General features: G+C 48.5%; 1 protein-coding gene across 5 annotated transcripts in view; it reads left to right on the top strand.

Moving 5' to 3' along the window:
* Positions 1-14,242, top strand: part of ZNF516 (zinc finger protein 516) — a 121,037-nt gene that overhangs the window by 31,604 nt on the left and 75,191 nt on the right. The gene's annotated exons all lie outside the window — the stretch shown is intronic.

The raw sequence follows: 14,242 nt of genomic DNA, 5'->3' as shown, positions 1-14,242 counted from the left end.
AAAACAAAACAAAACAGGACACGTTGATTATTCTTCTGCACATCACTCCTTAAAGAGAGCATCATGGTCTTATTCTCGGTTCTAATTTTGAAGGGCCTCCTGTCACTTAGCTTATTTAGTATAGTTTCCCTTGAGAGACTGAAGAACTAGTTTGAGAAAACTCCCATTAACTGAGAAAGCAGTTAGGGTTTGCTTCTCTAAAATGTAGGCAGGTTCAGTTTAAGGAGGAAAAGCTTAAGTGTTTACAAATCCTGCAGCTCCTTACTGAGAACTTCCCAAGGAGAAAGTTCTAACATACAAGGAACTTATGCAGATTTTTTCTTGGCCCCGCCCCTCCCATGGCGTAATATGCACTTACCTATGAATTCTCAAAAATAAGCATCTTTTCCTGCGTGTGCGGCATCTTGCCGGCAGGTCTCCGTAACCTTCCCGTGAGCCCTGCCGGCTTAATTCAGCGGAAGGACAAGTCTAAGGCCCGAGTGTGGTGGCTTTACCTCCCCGTGGCCTTTGCAGCCCCTGTAACTGGGCACCCTTAGTGCGGCAAACCCGCTTTGGAAAAAAATAAAAGACAAAACTCAGAGTAAATGTAAAGCGAACCGAAAGCAGTTTTATGGTGTACATCTGTACGAATCACTGGCTCGTATGATTTTAAGTGTAGAGCTGAGAAGCCAGCAGTACTGTAGACTCAGAAGTCACAGCCCACGACTTCCCTGGTGGCGCAGTGGTTAAGAATCCGCCTGCCAATGCAGGGGACACGGGTTCGAGCCCTGGTCCAGGAAGACCCCACATGCCACGGAACAGCTAAGCCCGTGCGCCACAACTACTGAGCCCTCGTGCCTAGAGCCCGTGCTCTGCAACAAGAGAAGCCACCGCACTGAGAAGCCGGCACACCGCAACGAAGAGTAGTCCCCGCTCACTGCAACTAGAGAAAAGCCCGCGCAGAGGCAACGAAGACCCAACGCGGCCAAATAAATAAATAAATAAAAATTAAACAAACAAAAAAGAAGTCACAGCCCGTATCCACCCCCCAGTGAGTCAGTGAGTGGTGACCGCGTGGGGGTGTGTAACTAGGGTATAACTGGTCCATGGTTCTGAGGGTCCCAGTGAAGATGCTTGCACATCCCGGGGCACCCCTGGCTGACGTCACGATATGCCTCTGTGTGTCTGAGGGCCTCGAGGCCCCGGGCTGGTCCCTCGTTCAGGGGGAGCGGTGGTGCCTGGGACGGCAGCTGAGGAACCTGGCAGTTTACGTGACTCGCCACCGGACATCTAATCGTCCTTCGATTTTGCAGCTGACCAGCTTGCACTCGGCTATTTATGGATAGAAAGAGGCTCGAGCTTTGGGCCTGTAGTTGAACGAGACCCCAAATGTGTTTTGTTCCTCTTGCCTATGAGTCCCACGCAATGGTCCAGACCTGGCTTTGGAGCGTGGTCCCTGAAATGGTACAGCTGCCCGTCGCGGGTCCAGAAGTGGGGAAGAGTGTTTTTTTTGTTTGTTTGTTTGTTTGTTTGTTTTGCGGTACGTGGGCCTCTCACCGTTGTGGCCTCTCCCGTGGCGGAGCACAGGCTCCGGACGCGCAGGCTCAGCGGCCATGGCTCACGGGCCCAGCTGCTCTTGCGGCATGTGGGATCTTCCCGGACCGGGGCACGAACCCGCGTCCCCTGCATCGGCAGGCGGACTCTCGACCACTGCGCCACCAGGGAAGCCCCTGGCGGGAGGGTTTTGCTAGATGGAGGCTGGCGAGGCTGGCTCAGAGCGGGAGTTAAGGGAGTCGTGCTGTTGGCTGTGAGCCCACTCCGGAGGGGAGGGGAGCCAGAGCATCTTCCTCCAGGAACGAGGGCCTGTGACGGCATCTCAGGTCACTGGGACCTGCGTCCTCCTCGAGTGAGGCAGGAGCGGACTTCAGTGACCCGCGTGCCCGGTCTCTGCTCAGGAGACGGGAGGTCAGGGCGGCCTGTGATCATCAGCCGTATTTGTCTGGTCACATAATAGAAGCTTATTCAGACGACTGAGCTGGAAACGCGTACTTTAGAGCAATTGCATTTTGTTTCGTTTCATGTGAATTCTGTGGGCAGGCCATGCATGTCCCGCTGTTTTCTCCCCCAGGTCTGTGCTCACGGGACACCTGTGTGTAGTCATGTGGGCCTGTTGTGCGACGGACTTGTGTTGACCTGTGTCCTGGGTAAACGACACGAAGTTTATGGGTAACTGTCTCTTTCACCAAACAGGTGTTGGCAGGGTTTGTGTCGGTGAACTCTAGGGCCTGAGTAATTGTCCCTAACCTGGATGTCACAGCCCCTGAGAACACGAGAGCCGCTGCCCTGGCTTTTGGGTCACCTGCCTTCACACCGCCACCTGTGCCCACGCGGCCCCTCACCTTGTCTGTTGCCGCAATGCCTGCAGGGCTGCTCACAGCACCTGGTGGAACGGGGCAAGAAGGGCTTCTGGGGTTGGATGTGTAGCAGCCCATGGAGGTGGGGGAGTGAAGGGAGGGAGGGGGCGCCGGTGTGATGGAGCGGGCACCCCCAGCACCCTCCAGTACGGCCCTGGTTCCGGGCCGGAACCAGACGGATGATCCAGCTGTGGTCGCCGAAGCGGGGTCCTGGTCTCTGGGTTCCTGGAAAATGTGCCCACTGTTCCCTCTCCATTCACCGCAGGCCCGCCCTGTGCTCATAAAGCGTGACACTTCCCAAATAATCCAGGCTGGGCTGCCGGTGGAGAAATTCGATTTCAAGTTCGATATCTTTTCTCTCCAGGGACGGAGGGGGCAGGAGCTAGGAGCTTTGGAATTCAAAAATGTGCCTGGTTTTATTTTATATTTACTGTTTCCAAAAGCTGTTTCTGGGTAAGATGCTGTGGCTTAGAAAAAGCCCGTCCTCTTTTCTTGCAAGATCATTTAGGATCACTTCAGGTGCAGAATTTTCCTAACTTTAGTAGCTGAATCACACAATAATGTTATTATGAGGACTGAAAGTGGAATTTTGCTTGTTTATTCTTTTATCCTTGCAAGGAAAGTATAGATAGTCTTTTATCTTCAGAAATTAGAACTTGCAGTGGTGTGTCATTAACTGTGCTTGAAAATATATTTTTAGACAAGCAAGGCAGAATAAATCCTACAGCCATGTGATATCACGTTCTTGTCAAGAATTGCTCTTGGTAAACATTCTCTGATAGATCACTCTCCTTAAGAGGCTGAACTACCCAGCTGCTTTCAAAGGCGCTGCCTGGGTTAGTGATAAACCAGGTCATGTTACAGTCGTTATTGCTCGTCAGGGATCTGGAAAATTTAAACTGATTATGGTGTATGCGCTTTATCTAGTAAAGCATTTGGGGAAGAATTTGTCCTTTTATAATTTTGATCCTCTTACAGTATTGATTGGTGTTGGTACAACGGCAAACAAAGTCTTAAATAACTTATTGCATGATATACCTTTCTGCTGTCCTACCAAAATGGATTCAATTCAGTCAATCCCTGTATTCTTACAGGAAATGTTTGGGAAGCTGTTGCTTAGAATTTATTAAAATTGATGCTTGAAGTATTTATCTGCTGTGTCCTCTTCATGAAGGGATTTTTGGGGCCTGAGTTCTCTGCTAAACAGAACTACCTTGGAGGGTAATGTTTAACAGAATGGTTTATGGTTTACTGCACATAATTATCTCCTTCTGTATTCTTGGACACAATTCTTTCTTTTACTTGGTGGTGGGGACTTCTAGGTGCTTTCACAAAAAGCACAGAAGAAAGAGATACTATTTAATAGGTGTTAATTGCGATCTGTTTTCTTATACTGGGAGAGAAATGTTGGTTTTAGGTAAGAGGCTGGAAAAACAGGTCGGTGTATGCATGTTGGAGGTGAATATTGCCCTTTGCTGTTGATTTACATGAAATAAAGTACAGCTTATTTCTAGAAGCAGATTTCAGTTAAAATATATTTACCATCAGCTAATACACATTTCAAGGAAGTGTTCCATAGGAAATGCAATGCAGTGTTTCTGCCCATGACTATTTTGTTTTCACTGCTGGTAATTTCTAAACAACCAAAAAAATTAAAAACAATTTAAATGGGACCCCGAATTGGTGGCAGATTCTACACGTTTGAGGTTAGGCTGAGTAAAAACCTATAAGCCACTTTCAAACGGGATTTCTCCCTGCCGTTTATCTAAGGCCTTCTGGTGTTCCATGTTCGTTTTAAAAAAGAAATTGATGAGTCTTCATTTTCTCTGGTGTTCCCCGAGTTTTCAGTGTTTCTGAATTAGTGGAAACGTTGGCTTTCATCATCCTGGTGCAAGATGGAAAAAGAGCGAAAGTAAAAACTTGTGCTTTTGTGGTTCCCGTACTGAATAGCAAGTGATTTTCTTCTAGTTTTGTAAAGCCCCCTTGGTGACGACAGATTTCATGGAGCCGCCCAGTTTGGGGGAGATGCAGTCCTGAGCTTCCGGAAATGCGGCTCTTAATGGAAATGTTGACAAGATCATTAACTACGCCGGCAGTGCTGGCCCCTCCAGGAAGCTGGATTTACTGCCAGATCTCAGCTCTTTGTGGTGGACCCGGGGCTCCAGTAGGACACCTATCTGCAGAAAATTACAGAGCAAGCCCCTGTTCCTGTGATTTTTCTTTTTTTCAGAGCAAGCCCCTGCTCCTGTGACTTTTTCCCCAGCTTTGTGAAGTTTCCTTTTGTAAGGACAGATAGATGGATACGGCCACTACTTACTCTTAATATGAGACTTAGGGACTAGTGAATAACAAGTATCAGTAATGTATTCATTTTGGAGAGCAGGAGAAAGCGCAAGTAAAGAGATGCTTCTTTTCTTTTGAAATTAAACAAAATCCATTGCCTTTATTTTCACGTGGATGCCTCTTCATTAAGTCTCCATAACCATTTTGGATTTTCCAGGATATGGAATCGCACGCTCCCGCGTTTATTCTTGGCCTTTTCTGAATGTGATCAAGAATTCTATTTGTGTATTTATCTGCTTTCGTTGTTCCCCTGTAAGGTCGGATTTGACTACGAGTTTTTGTATTTTAGTAAGGACGTGTGGGCAGCTTATATATTAATGTTGATTTATATTTTCTTTAGCAAGTATCTCGGTATACTGCCCAGTGAATACATATGGGTTACTATTTATACCGTGAGGAAATGTTCTCTCTGGAGCTGAAGATGGCCTCTCTCTCTGCTCAACCAGGAATTTACTGGGTTTTTGACAACTTGTGGTAAACAACTTCATCAAAGATAACCAACTTGTGGAATAACGGTTAGGTCCTCTCTGCATTTCTGCTATATATGGAGCAATGATTCCAAAGCTGTGGTCTGAGGTACAGAATGGAAGCGAGTCTTGCTTTTAAATGATCGCGGAGTTTGCGCAATAAACCCTTATTATGGACGGTTAGTTACATTTGGGGACTCATGTTGGCACTCGCATTGATTTATTTGGGGGGCTAAATAATTGAAAGGAAACCTTTGTTTCGGAAGATGGACCTTTGTCACCACTGTGTCCGTGCTTTGTTCACATCACCTTGTGTCCTGAACGAAGCGTTTTTGAGGTTTACCTTTGAAACGAGTGCTTCTGGCAGAAAAGTCCAAGCACACTGTTCTCCGGCTGCTTGGAAACAGGTCTGCCGGGTCCACTTGAGCTTCCCCCATACTCTGGGACAGCGGGTTTGTGTCCTTCTGCCCAAGTGAGGGAGGCGGGGCGGACTCCCCCGTGAACGTTGTGATTCTGGTCGCTCGCGTTCGTTTCTCCTTATGAGATGGAAACGGGGTCTGCTGTATAATGGATTATTGATTGGCTCTGCCATCAGCGCCCTGGCTCTCCAGGCGGTGAATGCACCACTTCATGGGGCGGCTCGGACCCCGTCTGGGGACTATAAGCCTGGGACTGTTAATCTGGGGCAGATTGGCGAGTGGGGAGAGGAACTCCTCATTGTTGTGGAATTTCTCCCCATTTGTTCACAGAATGGGCTTTTTGTCTCCGCAGTAGATAAGCTTGTGCAGGATGTTCATGGTGCATTTTAATTCATGGCTCATAAGACCACAGTGTCACTGGGAAGGCCCATTGCATTGTCTGCTGGAGGACAAGCGGGCAGTATGTGAAACTGACGGCAGCACCCACGGGCCCCGCAGCCTCACTGCCTCACGGCCGCCCTCAGGAGGTCAGTTTTTAAATTTTATGACCTGCCTTCTGGGGCCAGAATATCCCGTAAATATCTTGAGCCTTCCGCCTGCCCTGAGCTGTTGTCTTTGTAAGGGCGTCTTCCCCACAGCACCGATCCCCACATTTCCCGAATTCTCCTGTTTCCCCCCCGACCCGGGACAGTGGCCCCCCCCGTGGGCTCAGCCCCCATCCCTCTGACTCCCGGAAGTCCCCCTCTCCCCCGGTGACCAAGGGAGAGAGAAGGAGAGAGACCACAGGGCGTCAGGGAAGCCTTAGTATCGTGACGTGGTTAATTAATGAACTAGAATTGAAGAGACATATTTGACAAACAGCACGCGCATCAGGCTTTGCTTCTGTCGACAGAAGGGCAGCAGACGCAGTGTGGGAAACGCCCCTTCCAGCTTTCCTGCAGCCCCTCGTGCCCCCCTGAGGTCTGCAGTCTGATCTGGGTGCCTTTAAAGAAACTTGCACTTGTTTTGTTATGCAGATTACTCTAAATATTAGAGGTTATTTCAAAAAAAAATCAGCCTTCTGATTCCTTTTCCAGGATATGACTTCGACAGAACTGAATTCGATGGTTTTGAGGGAATCAGTACAAAACCCTTTGGCTTTTGCTTTGTGTTGGTTTACTCTACAGAGCAGAAAATGGCAAGATTTCCTGTAGAGTCAGAGCGATGCTTACTGTGTAAAAATACAGGATGTTCTACCTTTTCCCCCTGACAACGCCACATTTAGTTGGTCAGAAAATGATTGTTTAAACTGGGGAAGATAAACCCCGGCAGCCTTACTGGATTTTTGCCCTGGGACGCGATGGGAGGATCTTCCCGAGCACCCACGTCTTCATGGCTGCTTGATTATGGCTGCGATGGCTGACTTTGCACTGTCTGCACCAAGGCTGGGCCCCATGGAGCTCTGGGGAGATCCCTTGAATGTCTCCGGGGCAAGCCTCTGAAACACCAGCAAGCAACCTCTTAAAATACTGCTTTCATGTGGACTGGTTCATATTATTCAGATGATTTTTCTTTCTTTGACTTTGAAATACTAGAATTTAACAAAAGGTAATTTTCCCAAAGTGCATTCCTTAGAGACTTTTGAGCTTCCTGGGGGCCTGGAGAGGGGGAGGGGAGGGGAGGGATGGGGATGGGGGAGGGCCCATCGGGCTGCCCCAGAGCAGCTCTGCTTCCCATCGTGCTACTTACGGGAGTTGCAAGTGGGAGTTATTTTTTAACTTCTTCTGTGAAAAACATTCCAAACCCATAAAAATGGAAAGAGTAACTAATGAACGTCTATACACCCACCATCTAGCCCTAGCAGCTGTTAGCATTATATCTGCCTTCTCCTCTCTTTTGTAAACCACCTCTAAAATATTTCATTACACATCTCCAAAAACTAAGAAAGTCTCCTGTGTTACAGACCTAACGAAAGTAATAGTAATTCTCCAATACGGCCTAATACCCAGTCTATGTTAAAGTTGACTTTCTGTGGAGTCTTGAGCTGGGACAGGTTTGAACTTGTGTGCGGTGGATGATGGTAGCTGTTCGTGGAAGACTTTGTAATTGTATTAAACAACTTCTGTGGCGAACCTGTCAGGGCCCAGTGAATACATACGGGTTACTCTTTAGCCATTTCTAACATAGCTTCCTAAACTCTTATTTCCTCCTTTTGAATTTATTAAACCAAACAGTGTCACTGCGAGTGACTAGGTATCTTTGGGTACTGCACTGACATCTCATTCATTTATTTAGCAATTATTAATTTCTAATAATACCTACCATATATTGGCCATTTGCTGTGTGCTCAACATTGCATCTTGCGTGCATTACTTTAAATCTCACAAAAATACTGTAATATAGTTCTCCTTACCATCAGTTACATTTTATTTTTAAAAATTTATTATTATTTTTTGTGGTACGGGGGCTTCTCACTGCTGTGGCCTCTCCCGTTGCGGAGCACAGGCTCCGGACGCGCAGGCTCAGCGGCCATGGCTCACGGGCCCAGCCGCTCCGCGGCACATGGGACCCTCCCGGACCGGGGCACGGACCCGCGACCCCTGCATCGGCAGGCGGACTCTCAAACACTGCGCCACCAGGGAGGCCCCATCATTTACATTTTTAAAATGAAGAAATGGACTGGGAAACTGAGAGGTTGAGACACTTGCTCCCAGTCACACAGCTGATCCCAGGGAGTGGCAGAACCGAGTTTGGATCTCGGGTAGCCTGACCTCAGAGCTCACGGTCTGGACCACCTCTCATGGTGCCGCTCCCTGCTTGGCCCTGCGCTGGTGTCAGGACTCAGTGGTACTTGGTGGGTCTGCCTTCACAGAGTAGGATGCCTCACACACGAGTGACCAGTTAAAGAAGCGGTAATAGAAGCATGTCCAGGCATGAGCTGGGATAGGGCCAAGGCTGGGGCATGGGGACTGTGCCTGATCCGGCCACAGGGCGAAGGGGGTCAGGAAGGGTCTCTTAGAAAGACCACACCTGAGAAGGTGGACGGCGGGTGGGACCTGCATACCTGAGGGTTCCAAGGTGGGAGTGAACGCACATCCAGCTGGGGTGCGGGGCAGGTGCACAGCCATTGGCTGGGGGCCCAGGGACCCCAGCAGTACAGGGGTTCAGGGCCTTAGAAGCCCCCTCGGGGGAGTTCGGGCCTCATCTTCAGGGTGTGCAAAGCGTCTGAAGGGTTGAAGCCTCAAAGAGGTCGCCCAGCTCTGCATTTGGGAGGATGATCTTGGTTTGAGATGAAGGGGAGCGTGTGGATTCAAGTGTGAATTGGAGGTCCAGCCCACAGGATGATGGGGTTACCCCTGGGTGTGGGTGAGAGGGCTGGGGGTTGCTCTAAAGGCTAGTTGGGCCCACACCCACCTAGGTTTCCCTGGGGAGACCCGGCCACCCTTGGCCAGGGCAGGTCATCGCTTCCCTCCCTGCTCTGCTGCTGTCCTCTGTGTGGTTACGTGTTTCTTTCTGACGCCTGGGTCCCTCGAAGCCAAGCCTGTTGCTTAGTTATCCGAGCCCTTAGGCCTCATGAGTGGCCTGGCGCCCAGTAGCTCTCAGAGATTGTGATGAAACCCTCCTTAACTCGCCCCGCGACCGTGCCCTGGGGCTTCCACTGTGGGAGCTGTCACGGGAGGGCGTGCGGGACAATGATGGACTGTGGTCCCACGTGGGTTCTTACAGATCTGACAGCTTAGTCACAGGGCTTTTCCTTCTGGTGTGTGTCCTGGATCCCAGCCCTGCAGGGCTTGTTCTGAAAGGAGTTACTGTCGGCAGGTGGAGTTAACCGGGTCCTTGGAGCTGTTTCACAAGGTCACCAGGGATGCTGCAGGAAGTGACTTTTCTGCCTTCTGTTAGGTCCAAGACTCAGTTCCCAGGGTCCTCACTTACAGAAGTGATTTATTTGTTGAAACCTTTACCCACAGATTAAATGTATCCCAAATCCAGTGAGTGTAAGCGGTCTTGAGAAAGTCAACTTTTTTCATTTGTGCTGTGCAGGCATGAAAACAAAGAATCAAAAAGAAAGAATCTCTCTAAGGTATGGCAGTGCCCTTACATATATGCATTTAGACCTGGTGCTTTATTTATTTATGCCCTCACATGTTGATGTCTTAAAGTTTAGCTACATATTTTATTTTCAAAAAGTTTATATTTTGCCCTCTCTTAAACCCCTCCCCCATCTCCATGATAATGCATTTTATGTTATGAATGCAGATTTATATTTTCTGTAATAAACATTTTACTTTTTCCTGTTGTTATAATTTTCATAAAATGATATAGGCAATATATATAAATATTTATGTAATATGAAATTATCTAAATTTTTCAAAAAGAAACTTATTTCCAAAATTATGGAAGGCATTTTACAAAAGTAGCTTCAAACTGTTCGTCACATCCCTATGAGACACACACACACACACACACACACACACACAGAGGGAGAGATGCATTGGAAATCTATTTTAAAACCTTAATCAGCAAGCCATTTTTATGCCTAAACAATTAAATTACAGGCTTGTCTGGCAAGTTCCCAATTACAGCCTTGGAAAAAGTTTGTAATATAATAACAACAAAACTGTGGTTCATTATGGGCAAGATATGATTCAAATGGGGCTGTGCTCTATATACATGGGTCGTATGCCAGCTGAAACACACGTGTGGATTTTCTCTCCCCTCTACTTCCTAATATTTGTGTTGCCAGAAGACTTTCTTTAATCGCTCTGGTCTGAGTAAAAAGCTAGCATTTACTTACACGTTTTGTAAGGCTAGTTATCTTTAGGTTAACGTGTTTCAGGAAAAGTTGGAACACCAAGTCGCACTCGACGTGCGTTTGCCTGTGAGAATAAAATACGGACAGCTCGGTACCGGAATGTATTTGGCTGAAACCAGGTAGTGTGACACTTTATCACGGGGCAGTGTTTGGATGACCACCTCTCACCACCAGAGACCCCAATCAATGTTGACAAACCGTCTGAGACCCTCCTGGCTCACAGAGGCTGGTGGGCTTTTTTTGTTTTTTTTTTAAAGGATAGCAGAGTCAGTGCTGTGGGTTATGGGGCTAATAAGGTTCCCCTAAGTCTTCTAACTGGGGCGGCTGCCCTGCCGCATTTTCACATCGGAAGTTCTGAGGACACCATTCTTGTTCTTTTGGGGAAAAGAATTTTCGTCTGCAGCTGAAAAGAATGATCACGATCTGTTGATTTGGCCACTGACTAAGGAAAGCCAGTTGTGGGGAATTCCTTTTTGACTGTTTCTCTAAAGGTTTGCGAGAAACTTTGCCAGTCGGCTGTGGGCTTCAGGGAGGGGGCCACTTAGTGGCCTCTTGCAAGTGGAGCCAGTTTTGTTGATGTTATGATTTCCTTAAGATAATGGTGTTTTGAGTTTAAGTGGTCATTACCCTTATGGTATTTTTCCATTTTCCCCCTCCAAATATTTTTAAGTTCTTTAAAAAGACATCTCCTGTCATTCTCACAGAGATTGACAGCAGGGCTCAGTGTTGAAAGATGGGGGTGGGCAGAGAAGTGGGAAGAAAAAGAGAAAGAAGAGCTGGTTGTGCTCATTCATGGGCACCCTGAAGGCCCTTGCTTGAGAATCTTCCCGTAAGTTGCAGGGCTCTGCTGCCTTCGTGGACTTTTAAGCAGGTTTTGCAGGAAGCCCGAATAAGAAATGAAAAGTATATTCTCTAGTGTTTGGGTTTCTTGAGGGGAAGTGCCTCGGCTTTGGCTGGGGGTTTGGGGGTGCTGGGGAATCAGAAATTTTACACATCAAGGCTGTCATGAGGATATGGGATGTGGATTTCTCTGGTAGCAAAGATGGTAGCGCTAAGCCTTTTTAAATGTGCAGAAGAGACTGAGGTCCCCCATGGGAAGAAGGGGGGCTGTGCTCACATCTGATCCTCTTTGCACTTTGCTCTGGGCTCCTCCAGCCGGGATGCTACCTGGTAGTAGAAGCGAGGCCCCGTTGGGCAGGTGTTTTATTGTCCGTGGACTGTTCGCTCTGCACTGTGACTGGGGGTCTGAGTGGCACTTGGAGGAGGTGCCTTGCAAGGGGTTTTGGTGTCACACGGCTTCCTCATGTCCTTTCCTGACTCTCGGCACCTGACAGGTGAGGGCACGCCTGGGTGTGAAGGACACCTTCTGAAATTCACACGCTGGCAAAAGGGGGACGGGACTCCCGGGCTGGGCTCTGCGCCACACCTGGACGGCACAGAGGTGGGGTCTCTGTGCGGATCCCCAGCGCAGCTTCTTGGCTTCCAGAGCCCTTAACTTTCTACGGCTCCCAGCAGTATACCACATGGCAGGGAGAGTAGCAGAGAAGGAAGGGAAACCCACACAGAGTGCCGTTTTGGTGATTTGAACAACTCTTCTCACTTGACAATTTCATTTCATTTCCAGGAGCAATTTGTAGGTTGCCTTTTATGAACCTTAGCTAGCTGAGCATTCATGCTCCGGGAATCTTGTCTTCCTGGCCGGGTTTCGGATGTTTAATTCCCGTGAACTGGAGAAGTTCTGACATTTAACATCCTTTATGAACCAACTTGGTGGTCCAGCGAAGTCTGTCACATTACTTAAGAGACACCAACTTATGGTGTTGTAGTTGTTTTTTCCTCTGTAAATGTATTCTAGACGGTTCTTTAAACTCGGAAGATTTTTGTACCCAGATGAGGTCACTAAGTTAAATGTAAATAGTATGTTTCATTTATATTTTTATATATTATATCAACTTCAACATTTGGGGGACTGAAATAAGCCCTGGGATGGCAGGGGATGCATGCAAATCATTTGTCTTATAAAGTCATCATGAATAATATGCAGGCATCTAAGACCAAAACAGCTTGAAAAAACAAATTAGCTTAAATTGTCATGAAGAAGTCTTCTTATTCACCTCATTTGTTTATCCAAGTTTAGGGGAGATTTTGTTTATTTATTTTATTGGGAGTTTCCCGTCTCACTTCTCTCTCCCTCTCTCCTGGGGTGTGGGAGTGGCTCTGTACCCCTTGGTGTAAAGAGTAAGGAATATCTGTGAGCAGCTGTGCTTCCTGCTGCTTTCCAGAGTTTGTTGCTCAGACTGAGTTGGTTTCTTTAGGTGCCTGGGAAACTTGCTAGCATGAGGCTTTCTCGAAAGAAGTTTGAGAATACATCATCTAAATGAGATTTCTGCCTCTGGCGTGGGTCTCTGGGAGGAGGCATTTGGAGAACAGGAGTTGTGTTGTTTTTTCAGAAGGCGTCTGTCCCTCGTGGTGAGTGGAGGAATAGAGTGTCATCTATTGGAACCCCTGGGGATGTTTGGGTGACACCCTCCTGCCCCCTGCCTTCCACCGTCAGCATTCTTCTCTGAGTCGGCTCCGGGGAAAACATGGCAGGTCGGACCACCCAGAGCAAACACCGCCTTGCTGCCTGGCCTCCTCTCTGAACAAACGATGTGCGTTGTACACTGTCTGCTCGACAGCCAGAAACACTTAGCTTCTTCACATTTTGTTGCTTTTCAAACATCAGTTCTTAGTGTGCATGAGGTTGAAACTTTGTAAAAAATGTGGCTTCCTTTCTACATGTTATAGCTTTTTGAAAAAAGAACATCTGTCCATCTGGGTGCCTCTCTGTGCAAGTCTGGAGCCCCCAGGAGGGAGACCCTCAGAATCATTAACTCAGTTACTTCTGTTTAGAGATAAGAAGGATAAACAGACTGGGCTCCAGGGGCCGGTGTGCGCGGCTGTTCTCCCCAATGCCCCACCCCTGCTTGCTTTTTTTAAAAAAGATTTTTCACTGAAGTATAGTTGAATTACAGTGTTGTGTTAATCACTGCTGTACAGCAAAGCGACTCAGTTATACATAAATACACCTATCAAAATACAGTCCAGAAAGACACTTTACCTCTCACATCCCTTCTGGACTGTTTTCTTTATTCTCCGTATCGCTGAGTCAGATGGAAAGTCCTGAGATAGCTGCTTGTCAGTGTGTACTGTCTTGGGCCTGTCTGGCAGTCTACAGGCATCTGGGCTGGCTTCCCTGCAGCCCAGATCGTGGCCCTACCCGTGCCCGGCACAGCGCTGGGCAACCCCGTCCACTTCCCCTTTGCCTGTGCACAGGTGAGGGAGGCGCCCGGGCGTCTGGAGGAGCAGCCCCGGCCCCTCATTCTCCAGGGGGTGGATAAGCATGAGAGCGACAGTGACCCCACAGTGTGACCCCTGCTCCTGCTGGGCTCAGACCCCGCCTCCCACGTGAGGACCTGCCGGGGTCGGGAGGGTGTCTGCACTGGGGTGGGACTCGGGCCCTGCGGCCAGTGCAGGAGAGAAGGGACAGGACCAGGTCGGGAAGGGCACGGTGAGGCCAGCCGAGGGGTTTGGGCTTTATCTAAGAGGCAGCGAAGACCGAATGTTGCGGTGGCAACGGCCTGGTGGTCACACACCCCTGGGAGTGGTGTCCGTCGGGGCGGCCGGCGTGGGCCGCCAGGTGCTGGAGCAGCAGCTTCAGGCCCAGATCTGGAAGGACCTCAGGGTTCTGCTCCTGTCCTTCGTTGCCTCTCTTTCACTAAATCATCTGTGCTTCACCAAGATACAAAGATGCATTTGTAAAGAGCCTTTTCCGGCCGTGAACGCCCT

The sequence above is a fragment of the Delphinapterus leucas genome, chromosome 14, assembly GCF_059928025.1.
Source record: "Delphinapterus leucas isolate spDelLeu-1000000601 "Yukka" chromosome 14, BTC_Dleu_Yukka2, whole genome shotgun sequence".
In the NCBI taxonomy this organism is placed as follows: Eukaryota; Metazoa; Chordata; class Mammalia; order Artiodactyla; family Monodontidae; genus Delphinapterus; species Delphinapterus leucas.
This window is presented reverse-complemented; position numbering and strand designations above follow the sequence as displayed.